The sequence below is a fragment of the Oryctolagus cuniculus genome, chromosome 2 (genome assembly GCF_051225735.1).
Source record: "Oryctolagus cuniculus isolate XC-2025 breed Fujian yellow rabbit chromosome 2, ASM5122573v1, whole genome shotgun sequence".
In the NCBI taxonomy this organism is placed as follows: Eukaryota; Metazoa; Chordata; class Mammalia; order Lagomorpha; family Leporidae; genus Oryctolagus; species Oryctolagus cuniculus.
In genome coordinates this window covers 51,107-78,978 of record NC_142868.1, presented here as the reverse complement: position 1 = coordinate 78,978, position 27,872 = coordinate 51,107, and the positions used below count along the sequence as shown (strand labels likewise).

At 55.3% G+C, this 27,872-nt stretch overlaps 1 pseudogene; it reads right to left on the bottom strand.

Moving 5' to 3' along the window:
• Positions 1-1,141: 1,141 nt before the first annotated feature.
• Positions 1,142-27,457, bottom strand: LOC149127656 (GPI ethanolamine phosphate transferase 2, catalytic subunit-like; annotated as a pseudogene).
• Between the last annotated feature and the right edge of the window lie 415 nt (positions 27,458-27,872).

Below are 27,872 nucleotides of genomic sequence, written 5' to 3'. Positions count from 1 at the left end.
CCCACCCACTACCCTCCCCTTTCCCACTCCTCTCCCCTTCCATTCACATCAAGATTCATTTCAATTATCTTAATATACAGAAGATCAGCTTGGTATACATTAAGTAAGGATTTCAACAGTTTGCTCCCAAAATGGCATAAAGTGAAAAATAATAGATGTTTTTTTAAGCAATCATGTGAAATCAGATCAGACTATTGTCATGTTTAATCCCAGTGACAGTCAAGTTGGGAGTTGTATAATTTCTTTTCTCTTTTTTTTTTTTTACAGAGGATCAGTTTAGTACCACATTAAGTAATAGATTTCAACAGTTTTCTACCCATAGAAACACAAAGTGAAATATATTGTTTGAGTACTCGTTACAGCATTAAATCTCAATACACAGCACATTGAGACAGAGATCCTACATGAGGAGTAAGTGCACAGTGACTCCCTGTTGTTGACTTTGCGAAATTGTACACTCCTGTTAGGGTAGTCTCCCTATCTCCCAGTTCATGACCAATCTACTTAACATTTTTAATCAAATTCCCTTAATTTTATAGGATTATTTTATGAACTAATATTTATTATAATGATAAAACATTTATATAAAGCTTAGTGTTCCTTTGGTTTCATTTTGTTAACTTCAGACTCCGGATAGTTGATCAATAGTGCAGTCGTAAATGTCACTCGCTGCTCATCAAAGGAGATTACAAAATGTTTGAGTTTAGTTTCCTAATGCCTTTTAGATTACACTAATTTTCTGAATCAGAAGGTTTTTTTTTAAAGATTTATTTATTTATTTGAAAGAGTTACACAGAGAGAAGAGAGGGCAGAGAGAGAGAGAGAGAGAGAGAGAGAGAAAATAGAGGTCTTCCATCTGCTGGTTCATTCCCCAATTGGCTGCGACGACCCGACTGTGCTGATCCGAAGCCAGGATCCCACGTGGGTGCAAGGGGCCCAGGACTTGGGCCATCTTCTACTGCTTTCCCAGGCCATAGCAGAGGGCTGGGATCAAAAATGGAGCAGCCGGGACTCTAACCGGCACCCATATAGGATGCCGACACTGCAGGCCAGGGCTTTTGGCAAAAAGCTGCGCCACAGCTCTGCCCCTGAATCATAAAGTTTTAAAAGCAACTGTTAGCACCCTGAATGTGGGTCAAGGTCAGGCCCTGTCCACCTGGTGGTCACCGCCATACACAGCGACAAAGAAAGTGCCCTTCAGGATGTCCTTACTGATGTCACTCAGCTGTAGCCTGGAGCATGAAAGGAGAGGTGCCTAAAGCTGCAACCCGCGTTTTAGGCGCTTGACTTGAATCCCAGCACTAGGAGGGAGTCCCAGCTGGACTAGTCCCTGCCATTGCCAGGACACTACTGGATAAAATGGACAGAGGAGCTCATGGACCATTTGGATCTGGGTCTCTGGTGGGGGATGTTTCCTTGGAAATAAAGTGATCACTGTCACTTCAAGAAGAAAGAAGCAACTCACAGAGGTATGTTCTAAGAATCAGAAAGTGTAGGGTTTCATACGTAGATCAAAGCTGTGGGAAACTTGTATCTGCTCCTGCAAGTGTCTTGCTAAGGACTTCTTATTTTTTTAAAGATTTATTTATTTATTTATGAGGCAGAGTTAGAGAGAGAGAGGGAGAGACAGACAGAAAAGGTCCTGCTGGTTCACTCCCCAGATGGCCACAGTGGCAGGAGCTGAGCAAATCCTAAACAGGGGCTAGGAGCTTACTTCGGGAGTCTCCCTGTGGGTGCAGGAGCCCAAGCACTTGGGCCGTCCTTTGCTGCTTTTCCCAGGTGCATCAGCAGGGAGCTGGATCTAGAAGTGAACATCTGGGACTTGAACCAGCACTGCAGGCAGAGGCTTAATCTTCCACACCACTGGCCCCCTTTCATACTTTTTGATGAGACTGATGATGTCACAGTCATTCCTGGTACTGATTAATGAACTGTCTACATTTGGAAATCTATAGAACTCAGAGTCAGGATGGTGGTTCCACTCAAAGGGCACAAACATTGATATACTTTGATTCTGGTGCAACCAATGTTTATTTTTTTTAAAGTCTTGTTTAAAAAATAGCTTAGGTTGCACAGATAGTAGGGAGAATTCCAGGTACCCTTCACCCAGCTGTCCCCAGTGCTGCCACCTTACGTTCCCATCGTCCACGGTCTAAGACCAGGCAAACGAGGGCGCAGTCCATGAACCCAGGGAAACCACCACAGGAGGGTTTCCCCTGGATTTTCACGCACACTCTCTTCCTTCCTGTTCAACTTATTGTTATTTAAGAAGCTATCATTGTCAGGTTTTGGCTGTTTGGTACCAAAAAACAGAACATACAAAGTACTCAGAAAAAGGAGATAGAAAAAACTCCTTCCTCTTCCAGCTGGGCGTGTGCAGGGGCTGAGTTTTTTTCTTACCACTCAGCCGATACAGGAGAGTGAATGTAGACTCCAGGTGTCCTCGGGGAAAGTCAGACGCTACAGAAATTTGTGAAAACATCAAACACTCAGTATTTCTGTTTTGGAACTACTTATTTTTCTTAAAAATGGGTCTAATTAATATAGGTGAACATGTATCAGTATAAGCCACATTAACCCAAAGCCAAGGTGGCCTTGGTACCTGAGCGAGAATTGATCCTGGCGCAGCCTCTCCCCCCACGGGGCTCCCTGACGCCACCTTCCCCACAGCAAACGACCGAAGCCAGAGCCACTTCACAGCCGACCGCCTCATCACTCGCCCAGAGGGGTGCTACCGCGACCGTCAAGGGCACTGCTGAGCACACAGAGCAGCCTTTCATTTACTGTTTACAGTGAAACTAAGTTCAATCGTCAAGAAAATTGAGACTATTCACCGACTCCACAGCATTCCCCTCCTTTAAAAAATTTTAATTCTGCATTTGTTTGAACAGACTTTGACACTCAAGGCACGACACTGACAGCTGACTGGTTCCCTGCACCCATCTTTGTCTACGAGGCCGGCTGATGCTGGTTCCGATCCATGGCTGTGAAGAAGGCGCAGACGGCAGCCCGTCACGAGCAGGCTGCATCCCCTCTTCGTAGAGGGCCTTTGGAGGAAACACGCTCCATATAAACAAGTGGTAGCGCAGGGACCGACACCTAGGACGATGTACACAGCCACGGGGATGGAGCAGATCAGGCGCGTAGCAGAAGCAGGCATGACTCAGCGCTGTGCCGCTGTCAATCCAAAAGGAAGATGCGCATCCAGTGTGTGCCCTGGGCCGCGCCAGTGAGGCAAGAAACCCGGTAGCCCGTGCCCATGTGGCTTGTGACTGCTGGAAACTCGCCAGGGGTGAGAGCACACCGCACCCTTCCTTCCGGCGTCCTCACACAGCGACTGGACACCACGCTTTGGGCTTTCCTGCAGCTGTCAGGAAGTGACAACTTCTGTCAGGAAAAAAACAGCAAGAGTAGACAGAAGAGTTCCCAAGCTGCTCCTAAAACCTAACTGGACATAAACGTGACTCAGGGGCTTTGCCAGAAATGTCGTCCCCCGGGGCGCCTCTCCTCCAGGGGAAACCTGGACCTGCAGCCAGATTGGGTGGGCCCCTGGCAATGCTCAGCAGGCAAGTGGTGCCAAGGAGGCACGTTGCTGTGGGCGACTCTAATTCTCTTCAGAGACCACAATCTGAGTTTGTGCAAAGTGCACAAGCTACTCACTAACAACTTACTATGCATGACATACTGTTTCACGTAAACAACGAAAATGCTCACTGAGAATGGAGTACAAACACAGACTCCAGCCATGGAGCTTCCTCCCTCTCCATCTGGCCTGGGGACTGCACACCCTTTACCAGATACTGAACTCATGGGGAGGACGGCATTCCTGAAGCCAGGTCCCCTGGGACCCTCCCAGACACACTCCCACCCCATCCGCATTTCTGACCAGTCACACGTGAGGGTGTGAGACACCTCAGGAAAGCAGCAAAGAATGACCCAGTGCTTGGAGCCCTGCACCCTGGAGACCCGAAGAAGCTCCTGGCTCCTTGCTTAGGATTTGCTCCAGCTCCTGCCACTGTGGCCATTTGGGGAGTGAACCAGCAGGCGACCTTTCTGTCTGTCTCTCTCTTCTCTCTCTAAACTCTGCCTCATAAATAAATAAATAAATCTTTAAAAAAATAGAAGTCCTTAGCAAGACACTTGCAGGAGCAGATACAAGTTTCCCACAGCTTTTTGATCTACCGCATGAAACCCCTACACTTTTCTGATTCTTAGAACATACTCTGTGAGTTGCTTTTTTCTTCTTGAAGTGACACACCATGTCCGTGGCCTTGCCCCACCATCATCTACACCACATCCTGCCTGGCCCCACAGCGTGGCCTCAAGTGCTCACTAGGTGACCTTTGCCCGGCAGTGTGTGCCCACCAGCGCTACAGGGTGCAGGGCTGGGACACAGGACGCAGGGCAGGGCTGCAGGGCCTGGACTCGGCGAGTCCCTCAGCGCCTGTCGGCCAGGCCCCTCCTCTCATGTGCCAGTCAGGATCATCACCGCCAGAAAATGTCTCCTGCTTCAGTGTCCACTTTCCAGCCACGCACACCAAGAGCCACTGAGGGTGGCTGGCCTAGTGGACAGCCTGAGCTGAGCCCTGCACAGCACCAGCAGGCCCTCCACCCAGGGCCCCCTCCCTCCACAGCATGCACACAGATCTGCAGCCGGGCATGCAGGTGGCACAGAGGTTCTCCACTTTGCTTCTCTGGTACCCCACCGGCCTGTGGTTTCTGGGTTCAGATCCTCACACTGCACTGCCTGGCTCCCCTGACCGTGTAACTGAGCAGTGGGGAGCTGCACCCAGGGAGTTCCCCTCATCCACTCAGGGCTTGCCCCTTCAGTTTCTGGCTGGTTCATCTCAGGGAGTGAAGCAGGGGCTCTGCCATGTTGAGCCACTAGGGCAGACAGCACGTTGGCAGGTGGGGCTCTGATGAGGCACCACCCCGCACCTGGCACCACCGCCGCACCCCTCACCATAGCAGCCAGCACGGAGCTTGCCAGCTCCCCAGCCCCAGGCGCGGGCAACCTGCCCACAGCTGCAAGTGCAACTCGGCGTTTTAGGCTTTAAAAATGGAGACAGAGGGAACCGTCACACAACGTTCTCCACCTGGTGAGGCACGCCTTGGCTCACTTTCCACAAAATGCTTTGTTCTCTCTCCCAAGTACAAGTGGCTGTGGAGCAGAGAAGGGTGCTGGGCACACGAGAGACAAGTCCTCTTCCCACCAAGGACGCGACTAAACTACGGGGTGAGGAGCCCACGGCTCCCCTTTACTCAGCCCCCACCAGCCTGGCAAGCCTGGGTGGTCTCTAGTGGGAGTGGCCCCACTACACACACGGAAGGCTGTGTGCACCAGAGCAAAGCGGTTCTCCCTGCTCAGTCCTCTCTGGTCACTGGTGGCACGATGGACACTGAGAAGCACATCTGTGCCACTGGGACCCCTCCAGGCTGGGAGAGTTCTTGGCCAAGGGCCAGACAGCCATGACGTGCCTCTGAGTGCCCCTTCGCAGGTGAGAAGAGCAGACAGGCATCCCACTGTTGCGCTGCAGGGAATGCCCTCACCCCAGTCTCAGAAGCGCAGGTGCCCAGGCTGCTGCCGGAACAGCAGGAAGCCTCTATCGGGAGGAGGACCAGATGCAGAGCAAAGAACAAGGAAGCTGGCCCTGTTACACACCCACACACACCCACACACACCCACACACACGCACACAACGAGCCTGGACCTGTTACACACACACCCACACACACCCACATACACACAGAGCCTGGACCTGTTACACACACACACACACACACCCACATACACACAGAGCACTGGCCCTGTTACACACACACACACACACACAGAGCCTGGACCTGTTACACACACACCCACACACACCCACATACACACAGAGCCTGGACCTGTTACACACACACACACACACACACACAGAGCTGGACCTGTTACACACACACACACACACACCCACATACACACAGAGCCTGGCCCTGTTTCACACACACCCCCCCACACACACACAGAGCCTGGACCTGTTACACACACACACACACACACACACACATACACACAGAGCCTGGACCTGTTACACACACACCCACACACACCCACATGCACAACGAGCCTGGACCTGTTACACACACACACACACACACACACACAACGAGCCCTGGACCTGTTACACACACACACACACACACACACACAGAGCCTGAGACCTGTTACACACACACACACACACAGAGCCTGGACCTGTACACACACACACACACAAAAAAAAATACACACAGAGCCTGGACCTGTTACACACACACACACACACACACAGAGCCTGGACCTGTTACACACACACACACACACACACACACACACACACAGAGCCTGGACCTGTTACACACACACACAGAGCCTGGACCTGTGGACACACACACACACACACACACACACACGGAGGCTGGCCCTGTTACACACTCACACACACCAGCCTGGCCCTGTTTACACACACACACACCACACACACAGAGCCTGGCCCTGTTACACACACACACAGCCTGGGACCTGTTACACACACACACAGAGCCTGGACCTGTTACACACACACACACACACACACACACAGCCTGGACCTGTACACACACATACACCACACACACGAGAGCCTGGACCTGTTACACACACACACACACACACACACACAAGGAGCCTGGCCCTGTTACACACACACACACACACACAGCCTGGCCCTGTTACACACACACACACACACACAGCCCTGGCCCTGTTACACACACACACACACACAGAGCCCTGGCCCTGTTACACACACACACACACACACACACACACACACACGACCTGGACCCTGTTACACACACACCCACACAGAGCTAGACCACACATTACACACACACACACACCCCACACACAGAGCCTGGCCCTGTTACGCACTCACACACACACACCACACACACACACACGGAGCCTGAACCTGTCACACACATGGAGCCTCTGGCCCTGTTTCTGCCTCACAAAGACACACACACAATCTTGGACTTGTTGCACACACACACACAGAGGCCTGTGGACCTGTTTTTGCACACACACACGGAGCCTGGCCCTGTTACACACACACACAGCCTGGATCTGTTACACACACACACACACACACACAGCCTGGATCTGTTACACACACACACACACACACACGGAGCTGGCCCCTATTTACACACACACACCCCTGCATATGGGAGACCTGGCCCTGTTACACACACACACACACACGCAGGGGGGCCTGGCCCTGTTACACACACACACACACATACGAAAATATGGAACCCCCCCGGCCTGTGCACACACAACAGACGCCCCTGGCCCTGTTACACACACCCCCCCACATACACACAGAGCTAGTACACCTGTTACACACACACACACACACCCACACACCCACACCCACACAGAGCCTGGACCTGTTACACACACACACAAAACGCCTGGCCCTGTTACACACACACACACCCACATACACACAGAGCCTGGCCCTGTTACACACACACACACACCCACACCCACACAGAGCTTGGGACCTGTTACACACACACACACAGAGCCTGGCCCTGTTACACACACACACACACACACACACACACACACATGTAGCCTGGCCGTTATATATACACACACACACAGAGACACGACACAAACACACACGCACACACACAAACACACACAGACACACGCTGTTACACACCTACCGAAACCTGGCCCTGTAACACACATACACACGGGAGACAGGCCTATTACACACACACACACACACACACACACACAGCATGGAAGGAAACAGAAGTTGACTCTGTCTCCTGAGGGGGCATCTGCCGGTGGCCCCGGGGAGGAGGGGGCTTCCAGGAACAAGTAGGGCCCAGGGGCAGCAGAGCAGACACAGCCTGATGGGGACAGGTGTCTCTGTGCTCAACCTCCATGCGCTGCACCCTCCCTGCTCCAGCTCCACACAGCACAGTAATGGCTCCAGCAAATGCCTTTCACGCCCCAGGACACACACACCCTCCATTAGTGGCCTCCAGGCCCCAGGACCACCCACACCCTCTGGCAGCAGCCTCAGGCCCCAGGACACACACATCTGAAGCAGTGGCCTCCCCGAGCCCCCAGGACACACACACCCTGCAGCAGCGGCCTCTGAGCCCCAGGACACACACCCTGAAGCAAAGTGGCCTCTGAGCCCTAGGACACACACACCCTGCAGCAGTGGCCTCTCAGCCCCAGGACACACACACCCCTCCAGCAGTGGCCTCCGAGCCCCAGGACACACACACCCTCCAGCAGTGGCCTCCGAGCCCCAGGACACACACACCCTCCAGCAGCGGCCTCTGAGCCCCAGGACACACACCCTCTGCCAGGCTGCCCTCCAGAGCTCCTTCTCTCCAGCATGGTTTTTGGGGCTCCGGCTGTGTCTCTCATGACTCTTCCTATCTCAGACGGGCAGAACTGCTTAGCCTCACCCCTGCCAGCCTGGCCCCGAATGCCCACAAAAACATGGGGGAGGCAGGGAGGGGGTTTCGCTGCCTGTGCTGGTGTGGACTGGAGACCCCTTGGGTCTGCATCAGGCTTGTTCCTCTTCCTGGAAAGCAGGGCAACCTCAGCGAGAAGATGGCGGCCCTCAGCGCTCAGGCACCTGCCGTGAGACTGTGCTGGGATCTGTGAGAGTTTCACCTGCTTCTCTCCGAGCTCAGGAAGTGCACAAAGTGGCAGGCCCACAGCAGGGGCCCCACGTATGTTGCAGAAGCCACCGTCAGGAGCATGGCGGGAGTTTCCACGTAAACTGCATCAAGCCCCACGAAGCCTGAGAGATGTCCACTGTGGGTGTTGTTGGAGTTGCCCCTGGAACACAGAACACGGCCGCACCTGGGTTAGGAGCTGAGCACTGTGTGGACACACAGCCACAGGAGCCACAGGCCCGTGCTCCAAGAGCCAGCCTCCCGGCCACTCCTCTAGGTCCCCAGGCCAGCCATGGGTGAGTTGTATGTCCATCTGCCTGGGTCACTGCAGGCCTGGGAGGATCAGATGAGAGGTGACACAGGTGTTGGCTCTTCTCAATGAGCTGCCCACCCTCAGGCGTGCTGACCCGTCACGGACAGGACCTCCCCAAGGAGCCCGACAGAACTGCACGCTCCAGGAGGCACAGCTTCCCTGCCCAGCTGTGGAGCAGACACCAGGAGGGGTACAAATGGAGCTCGGTCAACACTGTTTACGTGTCATCCCTGCGAGGCACGTCGCTGAGCACTGGTCAGACTGGCCCTGGGACGTCTCCCCGTGGCACACCAACCCGCGGTCTGTGGTACCTGAGCCTAGGGTCTCCCAGGGTTCTGTCTCCCCCCTCAGGGCGGGACGGGGGTGGCTCGGCGCACCCGCGGGCCCGAGGAGTATTCGCCATGCTATGCTGCGTGTCCCCTCCCCACCCTTCATGAAAGCCCTCTGACGGACTGGCAACCTACGGACTCCCTGGAAGCCACTTTCCCCCCGCCCTGTGCCACCCCTGGGATCTCCGGCCCAGGCTTAGAGCCACCCCCCACCCGCCCCGTCCTGCCCCGAGGGGAGACCAGAGGGAAACACAAGGCAGCAGGGGGTGGAGTGGGGGAGGGCGAACCTCAAGCCTACACGGGAGCGGGTCTGGAATGGCCCCGGGCAGGCTCGGCCAAGCAGAGGGGACGGCCACGGCTCCAGCAGCTCAGAGGGTCCAGTCTCCGTCTGGGAAGAGCACCAGCACTCAGAATGGTGCCTGAGGCAGCAGCACCTACATTTGTGGGGTTGTGTGCATGGCCATCTTGGGGCATCCCCACGCGCCCAGTGCTTCTCCCCGGGGCCACTGTGGAACCTGGGCCACACCCTCCCAAGGAGCCAGGGGAACGCAGAGGCTGCCACCAACAGGTCACAGCAACTCCCGAAAGGACGGTCTCTGTGCTGTCTCCAGAGATCAGGAAACTGAGGCACTGGCAAAGTGCTGGACAGCAGGGGCCCAACCTTGCAGCCACCGGCAGGTGCTCTCTGTGCCTCGGAGCCCCTCAACAGGAGCTAGTGGGTGAGGACAGCCAGGAAGCAGCAACGCCAGCTGAGCCTGGTGGGTAGGTGAACAGGCGCTTTGGGATTTCTCTCCTTCCCCTCCACCACGCGGGCTCCAGGGGTAGAGGGACACACAGAGAAGAACCATGCACCTGGCCTGGGCTGCTGCGAGGGTCAGGCCAGGGCGCACAGGAAGCCAGCAGAGGAGGAGACAGGGACAGGGAGAGGCCGATCTGTCTGGACACTATGGAGCTGGACACGCCTTCCGGGGACTGGATGGAGGAGGGGTAGACACGGATGCGCCCAGAAGAAATGCAGACCCTCACTGCAGGGAAGAAAGTGCGACCGAGTCGGCGGTAGGTCGCTGCACTGCTACAGGACCTGGCCCCACTCCTGGCGGCGCCAGGCCTGCCCTGCCCAGCTGCTGTTCTAGCCCACGCCTGCCGGAGAGGGGCCTGGGCTTGTCTGCGAGGGGTTCTTGACGGATGGTCCCTGTAGGGACGGCCCACTTACTGTGGTCAGGGAGCACATCTGTCACACAGAGCAAATGGAAAGCAGGTGCACCCCTTCACTGCTTCGTGTAGACAAATCCAGTCCGTCTCACACAACCCCACGCTCTGGTGACCGACTGCACCTTCTCCTACAAAGCACACAGACATGGCAAATGGGGCTGACGGTTCTTTCAACAAACAAGTATATTTCCTGACTTGAGAAATTTTGCCAAGAAAAACCAAAGATCAGACACCTGCGAAGTTCACCGCCTTCCACCCAGGACGCCAATGAAAAAAACCTGAAAATAGAAGAAGGCTTGACCGAACCAGTAGTGCATGACAGTGATCTCAGCAGTGCTGTGTGCCAGCGGCTTCCAGAGAACGAGGTCATGACCATCTGGATCAGGAGGCTGGACGCTAACACTGGAAGATTATGTGGCCTGGAGAGCAACGCTGCCAGAAGAACCAGGCCACTAAATATCTACCCACAAACCCACAGTCTTGGTTTTGAAGTCTGCAGCCAGGACTTGGTAATTTAAGTAAGTCTTTGGTGCCCGTGAACAGAATGCCAAGGACAAAGACATATTAAGTAGCAGGCTTCAATGATACCCCTCTAAAAAAAAAAAAAACAAAAAAGTTAGATATGTTAGCTAGAGAAACTGACCCACACATTTTCCCATGAAAAACATGTAAACCTAAGAAATACACGACTGTGCCGGTGCACCCAGCCCAGGCAGCTCTGCAGGCGGGCGTGCACCTGTCTCTGCACAGCACCTGCAAAGCCAACAGGCACTTCCCAGTGGGCACCTTCTTCGGCAGAAATAAATCCTTGTCTGGCTGCACACAGGTCATTCACTTGTGGCATGCCGGGAAAACTGCCCACCGGCTTTGCATAGCAGCTGTGAAAAGCCACCGCCCCAGAAGACCTTTTATCAGGGATTTCCCCGCGTTCCTGAATGCCCACCTGTGCAAACTCAGTGGTGCTCGGGACGGAGCAGACTGAAACACGGGCTGGGCGCATTTATCCGTATGCACGTGCAGTCATATCGGGGTCCAGACCCCAGTCTGCACTCTGCTATTTGGGACAAGCTAATTTTGACACGTCTGACACTTGGCTTCAGCATTGCAAGAGGAAACAGTTTTTTTTTACCACACACACCCTAGTGCTTAGGAATCACCAGGGAAGTCTGACACTCAGCACTCGCCAGCAGTGTCAGGACTGGTGACTAGTGACCTGACTAGGTACAGTCAGGTACCCGAGCACTGCACCTGGAGTTACGTGTCACGGAAACAGGTGTGACACCACACTAGGGTGTGCAGTCAAGTACCCGAGCACTGCACCTGGAGTTACGTGTCACGGAAACAGGTGTGACACCGCACTAGGGTGTGCAGTCAGGTACCCGAGCACTGCACCTGGAGTTACGTGTCACGGAAACAGGTGTGACACCGCACTAGGGTGTGCAGTCAGGTACCCGAGCACTGCGCCTGGAGTTACGTGTCACGGAAACAGGTGTGACACCGCACTTGGGGTGTGCAGTCAGGTACCCGGGCGCACTGCGCCTGGAGTTACGTGTCACGGAAACAGGTGTGACACCTGCACTAGGGTGTGCAGTCAGGTACCCGGGCACTGCACCTGGAGTTACGTGGTCACGGAAACAGGTGTGATGCCGCACTAGGGTGTGCAGTCAGGTACCGAGCACTGCACCTGGAGTTCTTGTCACGGAAACAGGTGTGACACCACACTAGGGTGTGCAGTCAGGTACCCGAGCACTGCACCTGGGTTTTGTTGTCACGGAAACAGGTGTGACACCGCACTAGGGTGTGCAGTGCAGTGCAGGCTTGGCACCCCCTCGGAGTTACGTGTCACGGAAACAGGTGTGACACGCACTAGGGAACTGCACCTTATGAAGCACACATACCCCCAAAAACAATAGAAATCTTAAATTGATTTTGTAAACAAAATATTTTATATCTACTGGAAAAAATACCCTCATTTAAAACAGTGCTAAGTAAATATAGTTTAAATAAATTGTCACTTCATAATAATAAATATTTTTGTTTCGAAAAACTGAATTGTCTTATATCAGATTCCATAGAAAAGGTTATTCACTTAAAAAAAAAATTCCCCTTTTGGTACAAACAGTGAACATTGCATGCCCTGCGCCCGGAGGGCATGGCCCTGGCTGAGGAGCGAGGGTCAGGTACCTGCAGTGCCATAGGTCAAGGTGTGCACTTACGGGGGACTAATGGCCAGCATCCACGCAAGTTCAAAGAAGGGAACGTCCCAGAGAAGGACATGGAGGTGGCTGTACCCAGAAGGGAGGGAGGGGCTTAGGTCAGGGGTGGACAAGAGGGGCCATCCGTGAGATGCTGTGGCCGGGGGGTGAGGGATGTTCTCGGCTGGCTATCCCTCCTCACACTTAAACACCCACCCAAGCCCTGTGCGTGCCCACCCAGCACCACCCCCGCTCGACACCCATTCCAGCCAAGCCTGGGCTCTGTGGGAGAAGAGAGAAGGGGCTGGGCTCTAAAGGACTTTAGGATCCCTGGATGACTCCTGGTCACAGCAGACCTGGAGCCAGGATGATCTTCAAGGTCAGGACAGATGGGCAGGAGGGAGGTGAACCAGCCAGAGCACATTGAAGGAAGACATTTTGAAAGTGATGATTAAAGTCTTGCAACACATGATGCTGAGAGTTAAGGTGTAAGGATCTGAGAGGAAATGAGGCACTGATGTTACACTGCTTGCACCGTGAGACACAAACACCCACAAACACGATGCCAGCCCCCAACCACCTACCCAAAGTCTGACTGTGGACGTCAAAAGCCCCTGTCTCAAAGAGCACCCCCAACTCCTGCACGCTGCTCCAGCTGGCCTCCCTCTGCCCAGAGACAGTTCACTCAGACCCCCCACTGCCCGTGCTGGTCAGCAGACACTTCCAGGTGAGCCCTTTGTGCTCTAGCCACCCACACAGCCTGGTCACAAGCCCCTTGGTCTGGTAAGAAGAAAAAGTAATCCTTGTTAATTCTAGACATCAGCAAGGTGTAAAAATGGTAAAACAGGAAGACTACAGCAACCAGCATTTTAAGTATTCAGTCTTTGTTATCAACATAAAAAAGCACACCCGGTAAGCTGAGGTCACTGCTTGCAAAACACACCGCAAGCAGCAGCCTGCTCCCGGTATAATGCTGTAACACAGCTGAGTGCAACAACCCGACAGCTGGAACATCACCCCTTGTATTCTTTGCATCTGTGAGGGATACCTCAGTGAGCACGCCTGTGCCCCCAAACCCAGGCCACCCCTCCACTGTGCTCTTGAGACACACGAAGAGTGGCAGCGCGGGTGGCATGGGGTCAGCCACACACTTTACACGTGGCCTTCCAGCTGGCCTCCAGGCACCCCACCCCTCCGGATGGCAGTGGGGCCTGCCTCACCGCATCACCATTCCGATGGGGAAGTGTCCGTGATGGAGCCTCTTGGGAATCTACTGGCAATGGGCTCCAGCCCCCAGGAGCCTGCTGGAGTTTCGGGGACACAGAGCTCTCAGGTTTCATCTCCCGGCTGCTGGGCACAGCAGCAGCAGCACCTCACGACTGCAGTTGCACCTGCCCTGGGCAAAACCCAATCCCAGCAGCTTGCACGTTGCTGCTAAGAGCACCAGTCCACACCCCAGCTGTCCTGTGCTCCATCCTGAGGTTTTGTTGGAAGCAATTTGTCTTCCTTACAAACCTCAGAGACTGCCTGACAAAACTGCCAACTGGGGTTCTCTTGGGTTCTAGCAGCTGTTGGTGGAAAATTTGTGAGTACTGAAAACAGCGGAATGCACGGAAGAGCAGAACCCCGTGTCTGGCAGCGCACTTGCCAGAAATGTCTGCTGTCTGGTCGCCACACGGCGAACAGCACGTTTCCAACCAGCCACCCTGGTAGCAGTAGACGCCCAGCAGCCAGAGTGCCAGGGCCCCCTTGGATACAGGGGGGAGCAGCCCCTCTGGGCCAGCACTTGAAAACCACAAGGAGGGGAAAGGGCGGCCAGGGCAGACAGCTCAGCTTTGTGGTCAGAGCTGCAAAAAGATCGACAGGCTCACCACCAAGTGGAGGCAGGGCTCCAGGCCTTCTGCACCAATGTCCTGGGAAGAACCAGACTAAAACTGGGGGTCAGCTTGTGGCAGCGGTGGGTTAAACCACACTGGTGACATCACACACTGAGCGCCAGTTCCAGTCCCCGGCTGCTCTACTTCCGATCCCAGCTCCCTGCTGACGCACGTGGGGAAGGCAGCTGAAACAGCCCAAGAGCTTGGGTCACAAAAAATTACACATGGGAAGACCCGGATGGAATTCTAGGCTCCCGACTTTGGCGTGGCCCAACCCTAGCCTTGTCGGCCACTGGGGAAGCAAACCAGTAGATGGAAGAGCTAGCTGTTTCTCCCATTCTCTGTCACTCTGCCTTTCAAATAAATTAATTAATCTTTTTCTTCATTGTATATGAGAAGTAGTTGGTTTTCTTGAAAAAAAAAAATTGTTTTGGTTATTTAAATTCAAAGATGTTTTTTAAATTTTGTTTAATTTATTTTGAGAGACAGACAGCTTCCACCTTCCACAGGTTCGCCCCTCTAAATGCCCACAATGGGCCAGGCAGAAGACAGGAGCTGGGGAACTCAAACAAGGTCTCCTGAGTGGCGGCAGGGAACAAGTACTTGAGCCATCATGAGCTGCCTCCTGGGGTGCACATTAGCAGGAAGGTCAAGTCAGGAGCTGCAGCCAGGTACTCAAGTCAGGTACTGTGATACGGGATGGGGTGTCTTAACTACTGGTTAAATGCCTGTCCCAAAGGTTCTTAAAGCGTGGCAGATGTCAACCCTGAACCCTCCCTGCCTGCCCACAGGTGGCCCCGCTCCCTGGCTCCAAAGACTCTGCGTCCCTCTGCCGCCCTCTTCTGGGAGAGCCTCGGTATCCCCAGGGTGCACCCTGCTCACCAGGATACTCCTGAGACCTCTGAGACCCTATCCGCTGCCACTGCCCCCAGCCTTAGGAGGAGGAGGGGTGCAGGAGCTGCTGGCACCTCCCAGTGCCAAGCTCAGCACAGCTCCCAAGGGGCAGGCTACACAGCCATAGTTGCTAAACAGGTGAGCAGACAGTCTGGCGGGGCACACACGTGCAACAGCTGCTTCAGAGAGTGCAGAGGGAGGGCCAGCTCTGTGGTGCAGCAGGCAATGCCTTGGCATGACAGCCTCGGCATCACCTCATATGGGCACCGGTTCGGAGACCTGGCCGCTCCACTTCCCATTCCAGCTCTCTACTATGGCCTGGGAAAGCAGTGGGAAGAATGGCCCAAGTCCTTGGGCCCCTGCACCCGTGTGGGAGACCCAAATTAGCTCCTGGCTCCTGCCTTCAGATCGGCACAGCTCTGGCCGTTGCAGCCACCTGGGGAGGTAGACATAACAGATGGGAAGACTCCTCTTCTCTCTGCCAACTCTTTCAAATAAATAAATAAATCTTTAAATGGGAAAATGCAGAGGGAGATGTGGCCAGCATGGGATGGAGGAGCCAGGATGAAGGGGCCCTCAGCCTGGGCGGGTCTGCCGGTGCCCTGCCTGCTATTTGCTCTGTACATCAAAACTTAACTTTTATGCCACAGTGGGAAAGGGAAAGCAGGAGAGGCAGGCCACAACCTTCCAAGGGACTGACAGTCACCGGGAGGAACGAAGGGCACCAGCCTCTTTACAGACTGACTGGAGATCACGCAGGGGTGCTTAGGAGGGAAGGCGTCCAGGGGAGCAGGAGGCAGCACGGCCACGCCCCAGAGGACACGATGGGCACGCATGCCTGCACACACTTTCTCCCTCACGTTCCTCTTTCTGCAGAAATAAGGCGTCCATGCTGTTCTGATTCCTGGAGCTCCCTAACTTACCCTGGGATGGCCACACATGGCCCTCTCACAGGGACTGGGACAGGCATTTGGCCTGGCAGCTGGGATACCTGTGTCCCACACTGGGGACCCTGGGTTCCATTCCTGGCCCTGCTTTCCAATTCCAGCTTCTTGCCCATGCAGACCGTGGGAGGTGGAGGTGACAGTTCAAGTCACTGGGTCCTGTCACCCATATGGGAGGGCCTGAGGATGGGGTTACGGGGCCACTGTGGGCATCTGGGGAGTGAACTATGCGAGATAGAATCCGCTGATCTCTCAGAAAAGAGGAAGCACTAAAGCATTCAGAGTGGACTGACTGATGTCCTGTCTCCAGGGCTGCTGTGCAGAGCTCCCTGGGGTAGCGGGGGTTACCAAGGCTGTGCCAAGTCAGTCAGCCCCTCGGAGGAAATTTCCCACAAGGACGACTTGGTCAGAGGAATTCCTAAGTCGCAGCTTCCAACGTGCAGGATTCTTCGGCTAAAGGCCGTGCCAGTGACCCACTGAGGCTGGGTGTTATGGCAACTCTCCCCCTAATAGTCACAGGATCACGCCTCGTCACTGAACTTTGGGCTTGTTCCTTCTGCTGTTCCTGTTTCCACTTTGGCTTCAACAATTACAAGCTAGAACAGAGAGCAGCCCCCCTCAAAGCCTCCCTGCTGGCAGCTGGCTGCTTTCTGCTAGGCACCGGCCACTAGTGAAGGCCTCCCGACGACTGGGCAATCACCCTCAGGGGTCCTGCCCTTCCAGGATGGAGGGAAGAAGGAGGAGGAGAGGAAAGGCGGGACGCTAGGGCGCGGCTGCTCCTTTCTCCCCCTGGCAACACAGCGCCCCTTGGAGCAGCGCCGTGGGATCAGGCAGTGAGGGCACAGGGGAGTGATGGGGGGCAAACAGAACCTGGGGTCGGGCAGCCCAGAGCAGGGGCCGTGGCAAACAAGGGGGGACGCGTCCTTACACACAGATTTTCCAACCAACAGTTTCCAAAATAAATCAGCACTGATAAATCAAACCTCTAACAAGCCTCAGAATCAATTCACTTCCAACACTGATTCATCAGCTAGGGTTATTTTCTCATTTCTCTACGGCCTTGTGCTCCCACCTGGTCAGCCAGTGGCCAAGGTCAAGCAGGTGGGCCCACTGCACCCCGGTCTGGTTCCGAAGAGGCCCATAAGCAACCGGCAGCCAGCAGGAGCAGGATCAGCCATGGGCTCCGCCAGCACCATCCACCTCCTGGCGGCCTCCAGGCACCGCTGAGGGGAGGCGCCTCTTACATACTCTGTCTGGCCTGGGCACGCAGTAGCCCCTGAGTCCTCGGCGCTCAGGCCGCCTGATCAAGCCCTGCTCCCCACGGAGACGACTCCGAGGAGGCTCATCACCATCGTCCAGGAAATGGTTCTGCAGATTTCCTGAGTCAGGGCTAGACACAGAGTGTTGATGAGGAGAAGTAACAGGTCTGGGTGCTCCTCCTCCACGAAGCTGCCTGCCACCCAGACTCAGACAATGGCCCAGATGTCCCCCAGAGCAGTGGAGGAAGCTCCAACTCATTCACTGAGGCTGAGGCCGGGCAGGATTCTGTAAAAGGAAAACCGCGGAAAGTCCCATGCATGCTGCTGCATGGCCCGGCTTCCTTGTGGAAGATAGCTGCTGCGCTCGCCGGCCATGGTCCCTTCCCGCCCGGAACAGTCCCCTTCTGCCTGGCGGTGACTAGCCTTTCTCCTGGGCCAGGCCCAGGGGAGTGAGACACCCTCACCCCAGCCAGCACTCCCTGGACTCTGGGTCCCAAGTGGGGTGGTGGCTGGGCCCTGTGAGCTGTGACCACCCAGGAGGTTCTGGGGCCCAGCCCTCGTGCCTCCCAGTCCTCAGCTGCCAGCTCTTGCTGCTGGAAACCAGGCGCCATTCCTGACGTTCCACCGAACCCAGACATCTCACTTCTGCACAAGTTCCCGAAAAAATGACTCCATTTTGTTAAAATGACAAAGTTAGTAAAGCACAGCACTACCTCACCCAAATATACTAGCTTAAAACATTTAAAAATTGAAGATGAGGGAGTCGGTGTTGTGACAGAGTGGGTCAAGCCTGCTCTTCAGTATTGGCATCCCATAGAGGTGCTGGTTTGAGTCACACCAGCTGCTCCCACTTCCATTCCGGCTCCCTACTAATGTGCCTGGGAGAGTCACAGAGAGATGGTAAGGATGAAATGTTGGGCCCTTGCACCTGCGTGGGAGACCACATGGAGCCCCAGGTTTTGGCCTGACGCAGCCCCAATCATTTGCAGTTGTTTGGGGAATGAACCAGAAGATGGAGAAGATCTCTGTCTCTCCATTCTCTTTAACTCTGACTTTCAAATAAATAAATCTTTAAAAAACAAAAGATGAGGACTCAAAGACTGTAATTTATCCTTTTCCAATACTATTTACTGGGGCCGGTGCTGTGGCACAGCTTTGGTAAAGCTGCCGCCTGTGGTTTCGGCGCATCTCATGTGGGTGCCGGTTTTGAGTCCTGGCTGCTCTGCTTTCCGATCCAGTTCTCTGCTATGGCCTGGGAAAGCAGTAGAAGATGGCCCAAGTGCTCTGAGCCCCTGCACCCGCGTGGGGAGTCCTGGAGGAAGCTTCTGGCTCCTGGCTTCAGATCAGTGCAGCTCCAGCCGTTGCAGTCATTTGGGGAGTGAACCAGTGGATGGAGGACCTCTCTCTCTCTGTCTCTCTTTCTACCTCTTTGTAACTCTGCCTTTCAAATAAATAAATAATTCTAAAAAAAAAAAAAAAAAAAAAAAAACCTATTTACTGTGTGCCATGAGGTACAAAGAGAGAGATCATGGACCTCGCAGATGCCAAGAGTGACCCAGGTTCTACAGAGAAATACGGCCCACAGACACGAGCACCCTTGAGGGCCCTGTGCTGAAGTGGTGAAGGCGGCTGATCCCTCCAGCTTTGGGAATCCCGGAGCACGTGCACCCAGCTGGTGGCCTCTTCCTCGCTGCCACGCCTCCCACCAAGCTGAGGACTGGGAGCCAGGTGGACACCGCTGGGCCTGCGACAACGCTGCACTGCAGGGAGGCACAACCGGTAAGGCAGGGCGTCGAGCCTCCTCCAGCCTCTGGAGTGTCCACCGCTGACTCGTATCTCAGTCCTGAGGCCAGGGGTCTAGGACTGCCCTGTCACTGCTGCGGGAGCCCCGTCTTCCACGCCCCCAGCGTCACAGACCTGCAGCCAGCACCCGGAGGCCCCTCCCCCCGCCGCACCCCTTTGCTTTGTGTGTCCTTCAGCACCCCGCCAGCACCGCGTCCTGGCACGCACCAGGAGTTCAGCCACTGACATGACGAAGGAAATGACAGAAACCAGGAAGACCCGGGGGCGGTCTCCCAGGACCAGCCGCACGCCCGTAACCTTCCTCAGGAGGCTTCTGGCACGGCACATCTTGGCAAGAGCAGACACTAGCCATGCGCAGAGCAGAGGCAGAGAGCAGCAGCAACTCACTCCGCCTGCCGCCGGCCACGAGAGGCTGCAAAGTAGCAGGAGCTCTCGGTCAGGGGTGCACACGGTGACGTGAATGGCCCACAGAACCAGGAAGGTCAAATAGAGAGCAGAGAGAACGCGGCCGGCGACAGCAGGTAGGAACTTCGAGCTCGGGCCCCTCTGTGCGCAGCGCCTGTGGGGTACTCAGGAGGAGCAGGGCAAGCACCTGGAACAGAGAATCCACAGAGCCCGCGCTCACAGCAGGCTCTCCTCCTGGCCCCGGGCGGGCCGCTCTCAGTGGAAAGCAAACTCGGTCACGGACTATCCCCCACCATCTGCCGGAGTGCACAGCCGGAGCTTTGCGATCACCCACAGCAACTCGGTCTGAGGCAGGCACTTGATGACTGACAATACCGTGTGTACCAGGACACACTTAAGAGTTAGGAAACTCATATAGTTAGACACCGGTGGGTGCCACTGCTATTTATACCTTAACACCTGGCCCCCCGGGTGAGTCGTCCGACCAATCTGAGCCATGACAACACAGTCGCCGTACCTCCAGAACCATGATGGTCCCTACCACCATGGAGTGGAAAGCGTCATTACTGGGCCACCTGTGTGGCTCAGGGACACACTCCAGCGTCCTCAGCGCATCCAGGCCCCGCCTGAAACCCTTGCGTTACAGGGTTGACGAGCACTTCTGAGCGGTTCTCACTCTAGGTACAGCCTCACCCAGTTCCCGTGCAGCCTTTCTGACATTTTGAGCTGCTCAAATCCAGGATCTATTGAGAAAACATGAAGGATTACAGACCCACCTACCCACAGGCCTACACACACCCTAATCTCAAAAGTTATCCAGGGATGCTGCATGACACTCCGTGGCCTTCCTTTCAGATCGGTACCTGGAGGCTGCAGAACAACTCAGGAAAAACCACATGGCCCAAGGACAGGTCTGCCCCTACGGACCGCTGCCTGGACCGGGGTCAGCAAGACCCACAGCCCCAGCGCCCCGGGTTACTCCTCTGCCTCCCTCCAGCCAGTCCCACCTCCTCCCCTCTTCTTTCTGCCCTTTTCTCCTTCAATGTGCAATATAAGACAATCCTGAAAATGCACACCAGCTGACCCGTGGTTCTGCAGGGACCCCGTCACACAGCACGTGTGGGGACCAGGCAGCTGACCCGTCGTTCTGCAGGACCCTCGTCACACAGCACGTGTGGGGGACCAGGCAGCTGACCTGTGTTCTGCTAGTTCTCCCGCATCTCGTCACACAGCACGTGTGGGGACCAGGCAGCTGACCCGTGTTCTGCAGGACCCTCGTCGCCCCAGCACCCCGTGTGGGGACCAGGCAGCTGACCCCGTGTTCTGGGACCCTCGTCACACAGCACTCGTGTGGGGACCAGGCTAGGCAGAGGCCTGAGCCCTCATGCAAGGGTGGAACCTTCCGCCCTCACACTGACCCCACCCATTCTGCAGCCTGGGCTCCCTTCATTGAGTTTGCCGGCGCCTCCCTGCCACGACGGCTGAGGTCGCTCACGCTCTGCTTCTGCATCAATGCACGCAAACGCCGCCCTCTTAGCTGATGGTGGCCAATGTCCCCCTCCTTTCAATGGCTGGCTGCTCTGGGCATCTTAGCCCAGACCACACTCATTGTTTTGGCTAGACTGGTCTGCAAACCAACAACTTTTCCTCTCTCCCCAACCTCCTGGTATTTCAAGTGCAACTTCCTGCGCCAGTTGGGGGCTGCGGCAAGGGTGGGCTCAGTGGTGTCTATCCTGCAGCCTCCTCGCCCCTCCTGACAGCTACTGACCAGGGACACTGTTAGCAGGCCCGGGCCTCCCCATCAACGCAAGGACAGACCATGGAAGCCACGCCCAGCTGCTGGGCGCTGGGGACTGTAGGGGGAGCATCAGTGGCCAGCAGGACCCTCCAAGCCGCTCATTCACTTCATCTCCCTGATGATCCCGAGGAGGCAGGGATGAGCGTCACGTCCATTATCCAGAAAAGAAAACCGAGACCTAGAGACCAAAAACCACCATACGGTCACACAGGTGGCTGGAGCAATGCAGTCAACTTCTGGTGGTCAGGAGACAGCACTAGTGGCCTAATCATTACACCTACTATGACAGAGAGGGGACACCCTGTCTCATATAACTCGCATCTCTAAACTGGAATTGGACACAGCCATGGGGGCTCCTGAATCTATATCACAGACAATATTAAATGGAGTCACTAGAAACATGGGGGCTCCTGTGTCACACCACAGGCACCCTTCTGCATGGAGTCAGTAGAACACGGGGGCTTCCACGTCTGACACCTACAGACTCTCTGCATGGAGGTCAGAGACATGGGGCTCTTGTGTCTACACCACATGGCCTTTTTACACTTTTGGAGCCACAGGCCGCGCCGATGATGCACAGCGTCTTCCACTCCACAGGGTCCCCTACCAACAGATTCAGAGACCCAGGGGCAGCTGTCGTATAGCTAAACCAACAGCAGTGAGCACTGACCACATGCCAGGTGAGTACCAGAGACCAAGACACAGAAGTGTGCCAGCAAACCTCGTCTGCGTGAGCTCCAACACAGATTCAGAGGACACAACCTCTGTCCCTCTCCTCCCCCTCCTCCCCTGAGAGGCACCGCGGCTGCCTCCTGACTGCTCCCCCTCCTGCGGCACCAGGCGGAGCCCACCTCACGGGTCCCTGAGAGGGTCTTTGAAGGTTGAGGTTGGAGGGTTTCAGAGAACTCACACGAATCCCTGCAGGTTTCCACCAGAAGCAAAGTGCGAGCCCTCCAGGGCCTCTCTGCACAGCCACAGCCCACGGGCTGGCCCTGCCTGGTGCTCAGAGGCCAGGCCTGCTCTGGAGGCCCCGGCTACCTTCGGTGCCCACCCCTCTCTGTTCATGCTTTTCTCCGTCTGGCATCTGCCTGGGTGTCTTTTTCTATTTTCATCCCCTCTGGAAAGGTTCCATGAAGACAGAACCAACATGGCCACTCAGTGGCTGATCTCCAGTGCTTTTAACTCCCTCTGGTCCATCTACAAGAACTTGGTAACTATTTGTTGGATGAATAAATTTATGGAAAGAACTTCATTTAGATAAGTGCAAATAAGACTTCATTTAGGGGCAGTGCTGTGGTGTAGGAGGTTGGGCACTCTGCCTGCAGCACCAGCATCCCAAATGGGCGCCTATGCGAATCCCAGCTGTTCTACTTCTGCTCCAGCTCTCTGCTGTGGCCTGGGGAATAGCAACGGAAGATGGTCCAAGTGCTTGGGCCCCTGCGCACGTGGGAGACCCAGAAGAAGCTCCTGGCTCTTGGCTCCAGACTCGGCCCCAGCTCCAGCCATTGTGGCCTTTTGTGGGAGTGAACCAGCAGATGGGAAAACACTTTCTCTCTGTCTCTCCTCTCTGTCCCTTATATACTTTGCTTCTTTCAAATAAATATTTAAAAGAAAAAAAAAACTTCATTTAGATAAGTGGCAGTTAAGGTTCTAAGAAAACGCAGGAATCCCAAATGTATGATTCAAGAGAGGTAACTGTAAGTCCCTACACAAACTACACAAAAATTGCATCGGGGGAAAGCAAATCTGGGCTCAGTGGGGCGCGTGGGCCCAGAGTCAGAGCCTGTCGAGGGACTCACCTTTCTCATAGGAAGGTACGTTCTCTTGCAGCAATTTGCTAAGCTGTACTGTATTCCAAATGTAAAAATCTCAGCTGTTCCCTCATTGGTTTCCCTTCTACAACTGGGGAATAAAAGACTCCCCACACTGTCTTTTGGAATTGGGCAAACCAGAGTCCTACTGCTAGTGTTGCAGCCAAATCGGTCTGTTGGACACGCTGTGGACGCCGGATGCCACCTGGGAAAAATGAAAGTACTTTAGGAGATGGCATGGAGGAGACAGGAAGGAACATAACACCAGTTGAAGAAATAACACTGCACACAAAGCCGCTTCATGTTCTGAACGCTTCTTCATAAAAGGGGCCGGCAGGTAAGCCCGTCTGTGATGCTGGCCATCCCCTATGGGGGTGCTGGCTCGAGACCTGGCTGCTCCATTTCCAATCCAGACCCCCTGCCAATGCACCTAGGAAAGCAGCAGAAGATGGCCCAAGTGCTTGGGCCCTGGCCACATGGAACACACTGGGAGGGCTGCTCCGCTCCTGGCTTCTAGCCCGGCTCAGCCCTGGCCATTGCAGCCATTTGGGGAGTGAACCAGTAGATGGAAGACCTCTCTCTCCCTCTCTCTCCCCTGTAACTCTTTGCCTTTCAAATAAACAAATATATCTTTAAAAAAAAAGAAAAGGAGGAGGAAGACTGAGGAAAAGGCTGATAGAGGAGAAACATGTAGAGGGGCTGATGCTGTGGCATATCAGGTTAAGTCACCGCCTGCAGTGTGGGCATCCCATATGGGCACCGGTTTGACGACCTGGCTGCTCCCCTTCCCATCCAGCTCTCTGCTGTGGCCTGGGAAAGCAGTGGAAGATGCCCAAGTCGCTTGGGCCCCTGCACCACGTTTGGAGACCTGGAAGAAGCTCCTGGCTCCTGGCTTTGAATCGGCACAGCTCCGGCTGTTGCAGCCATCTGGGGAGTGAACCAAGCAGAGGAAGACTTTCTCTCTCTGCTTCCTGCCTCTGCCTCTTTGTAACTCTTCGTTTCAAATACATAAATAAAATATAAAAAAAAAAAGAAAAGACACCAGGTGGAGCCCCTCCCTACATGGGACAGCCCTTCAGCAGGCAAGTCTGACGTTTCAGGTCCCAGGTGTCTGGGAGGAGCAGAGCAGACAAGGCCTGGCTTCCTGTGGCTCAGTGTGGAGGCTGAGGGGGCACACGGGCCAGGAATCCCGTAAAAGATGTTTGCTAGGGGGATGACGACCGATAGCATGGCTGCCAGCTACTAGACTGACAAGCTTGGTGGTGCAGTGCACAGGAGGCTGAGGGTGAGGAAGACACCCACTGTTGGAGCCCCTGCAGGAGCCAGAGGCCAACACAGCAAGCACAGGTGATCAGAGGCAAGCAGAAACCTCCCCACGGGACCTCTCTTTTCTCTCTCCTGAGTTCAGCTACTGAAATAGAGGTGCGACGGGGAATGCGGGGAGCAGGGCACCATGGGAACGGGTGGTTGCCATTTGCTGGCAAAACACCGGGAGGCGGCACATGGGGCAACAGGCCCGGTAAGAGTTCGGGTCTGACGTTGTCTCTGTGGGGTGGCCGAGCAGGTGTCAGGTAGCCAGCCAGGGGACGGGTATGGAGGTCAAAGCATAGAGGAGAGGAGAGGACAAACCTGATGTGCTCTGGGCTCATGCAGAGACTGCAACCACGAAAGCAAAGAAGAGCAGCTCAGGACCTGGGGGACTGCAATTGAGCACGAAGAAGCAGCCCACCGGGGGAGAGGAACCGACAGTGCAGTGAGAGAGGGGCCAGGGTACTAAAGAGTAGGTGAGGGGCAGAGCTCACGGCCGGCTCAGCCGTGGCGCAGACACCACACAGCCCAGCACAAGCATGGCTGCAGCCGTCGGAGCAAGAAGCCAGAGAGCAGCCCCGGCTGGGGGGCAGGGGCGGGGCGTGGGGAGGTGTGTGCTAGGGCCTGTCACTGACCCCCCCGGCCCTCACTGCCACAGCTCTTCAGCTCCCACATGCGGCTCAGACGTCTCAGAGCTACCGGAGTTGTCTTTCCAGGGTTCCGAGTATCAACTTAGGTCGTTACCTTCACACCAAGCTCCTACAGAGGAATTCACATCTGTGACCCAAGGTTTTAGGGTTAGGGCAAGGGGTGGGGCTCCAGATCCTGAACCTGCGCCTCATCTCGCCAATCTGCATTCTCTGGCTTAAGGATGGTTCACACTGGAAACACAGCTTCCAAAAGAAAACAGAAGTAGAAATACAGTTTCAAAACGTTAATCAAGTTCTCACCAGGTTTTCTTTGGAATGCAGAACTGATTAAAATCAGAGGCGTGGTTCACCTCCCCCGCCGAGGAGGCCCCGTGACCTCCTGTCTCCGACATGCCATGATCACCACAAGAACCAGCCAAGCTGGGTAAAACGCTGTCTCTCTCCTGCAAGGCAATTAAGGCGAGACGATTCAGCTACTCTCAGACCCGAGGGAACACTTGATCTTGTGAAGAAAATGCTTCCTAGGCTGCCTTCATGAATGGGTGTCTTCCCAACCCCTAGCGAGCTCTTTTGCCAGACCAAAGGGTCACAGAGAAATAACCTCACAAGGAAGAGAGCCCGGCATGCAGCTCCATGCAGGAGGCGTATTTTATGGGCGTCTGCGGGAGAAGATTCGTATTTGGTTCTCAGAAAGTGCCACTTCCAAGCTGTGAAACCCTGGGACATGGTGCTTCCTGCTCAGGTTCCCCATCTGTTCGGAACAAAGAAACACACAGCACACGGAGAGGGCTCTGGACCACAGGGGTCCCCCCACAGCAGCCACGACCATTCTCGCTCTGGGACCTGGAGGCACGCGTGTGTCCCAACCCCAGCTGCATCTCCGCCGGAGCCCACCCACAGCGGTGTGCACCGCCCTCCCCACAGTGCTCACGGAAGGGCGCCCGTAGACACCCTGCTGGAATGGCAGCAACTTTCCCCGCCCAGGAGGCCGCCTCCTGCCTAGCCCTGAGCCCCAACCTGCAGCAGACTCATCTAGGTGCTCGCTTCCCACTCTCCTGGCTAGGAAGCGTGAGTTCCAGGAGGGACTGCTGCCACCTGGGTTTCTCCCTCTTCGGAGGAGTCAGGCAGTGAACTCCAGGTGGGAGGGAAAAGCCACTCTCTGCAGGGACACCGGAAGTGAGCTTGAAGTGCGGCTGGCTGGCAGGCTGACGGGGGTGAGGCTCTGATCACCAGGTCACCTCGCAGCAGCTGCTTCCCTAGAAACATCACCCGTGGGAGAGGCCTGCCACAGTGGGCCTCACCTTGGCAGCAGCGAGGTGTGATATCTTCATCAGCACACTGTCCATCCTCGCTGAGCTTGTGCCCGATAAGGGAGGCTGCTGGGCCCGGAAACATGGCCGATGGCTGGTCCTAGCCCCAGGTAGTGCTAGATTGGCAGTCCCAGCTCCTCTTTTTAGCACTTTATCCAGATGCCTCGGACGGATTATCAACCTTTATGGGAGGAAATGCACATGTAAATAATTTTCCTTTTCTTCACTTTCCAAAGACAAAGCAACAGAGTCATTTTCAAATCTAGAGTTCATTTAGAGCTTTGAGAGTTCTGGGAAGATGAATAGACAGAAACAACTGTAACGTGAAAGACCATGAACATCAGCAACTAGAGCTAACCTTCAGTTTTTGCTAATCAGGTTGTGGGCAGAATATACAGTACAGGCAATAACAAAAACAAGAGTTATCCGGTGACATTTTTCCTGTGATATCACTGCTGACTTGCACAAATCTGATTCTGAGCAAAATGACAGGAGGCTACCTCGGGCGGAGGTCGGCTAACGACAGGCAGCAGAGGCAGCGACGCCGCGCGCGCCTGCGAATTTCCTCAGAGAACGAGCCCGTTCTCCGGGGAGAGACCAAGGACCACTGGTTTCTGGGCAACATGCCCGAGGTTAGCAGTGCCAGCAGCCCCGGACAGGGCCATCAGCTGGGGCAGCCGCGGGCCTCAGCCAGCCCAGCTCTGGGCTCCCGAGTGCCGTGTCTGCACAAGCTGAGACTGCAGAGAAGGCGTGAGGAAAAAACAGCCTGGCCCAAGCACGGAAATGTGCCACGTGCACCCTGCCTCTGCCCAGGCCACTCTGACGTGGAGGAGCCACCATGCCCCCCACCCCCGCCAGCCAACGCACCCCTCCAGGGACCAGGGCTCTGCCCAGTTCTGCTGCCTGCTCTCACTAGCAGGGACCCAAGCAGCCTGGAGGGTCCCTGGTGAGCCCCGGGTCACCTGCTACCATTCTGTCCACTCAGCCAGGCGCGCGCAGCTCCTCTGCCTGATGACACCCTCGTGGGGTTGCACAGAGCC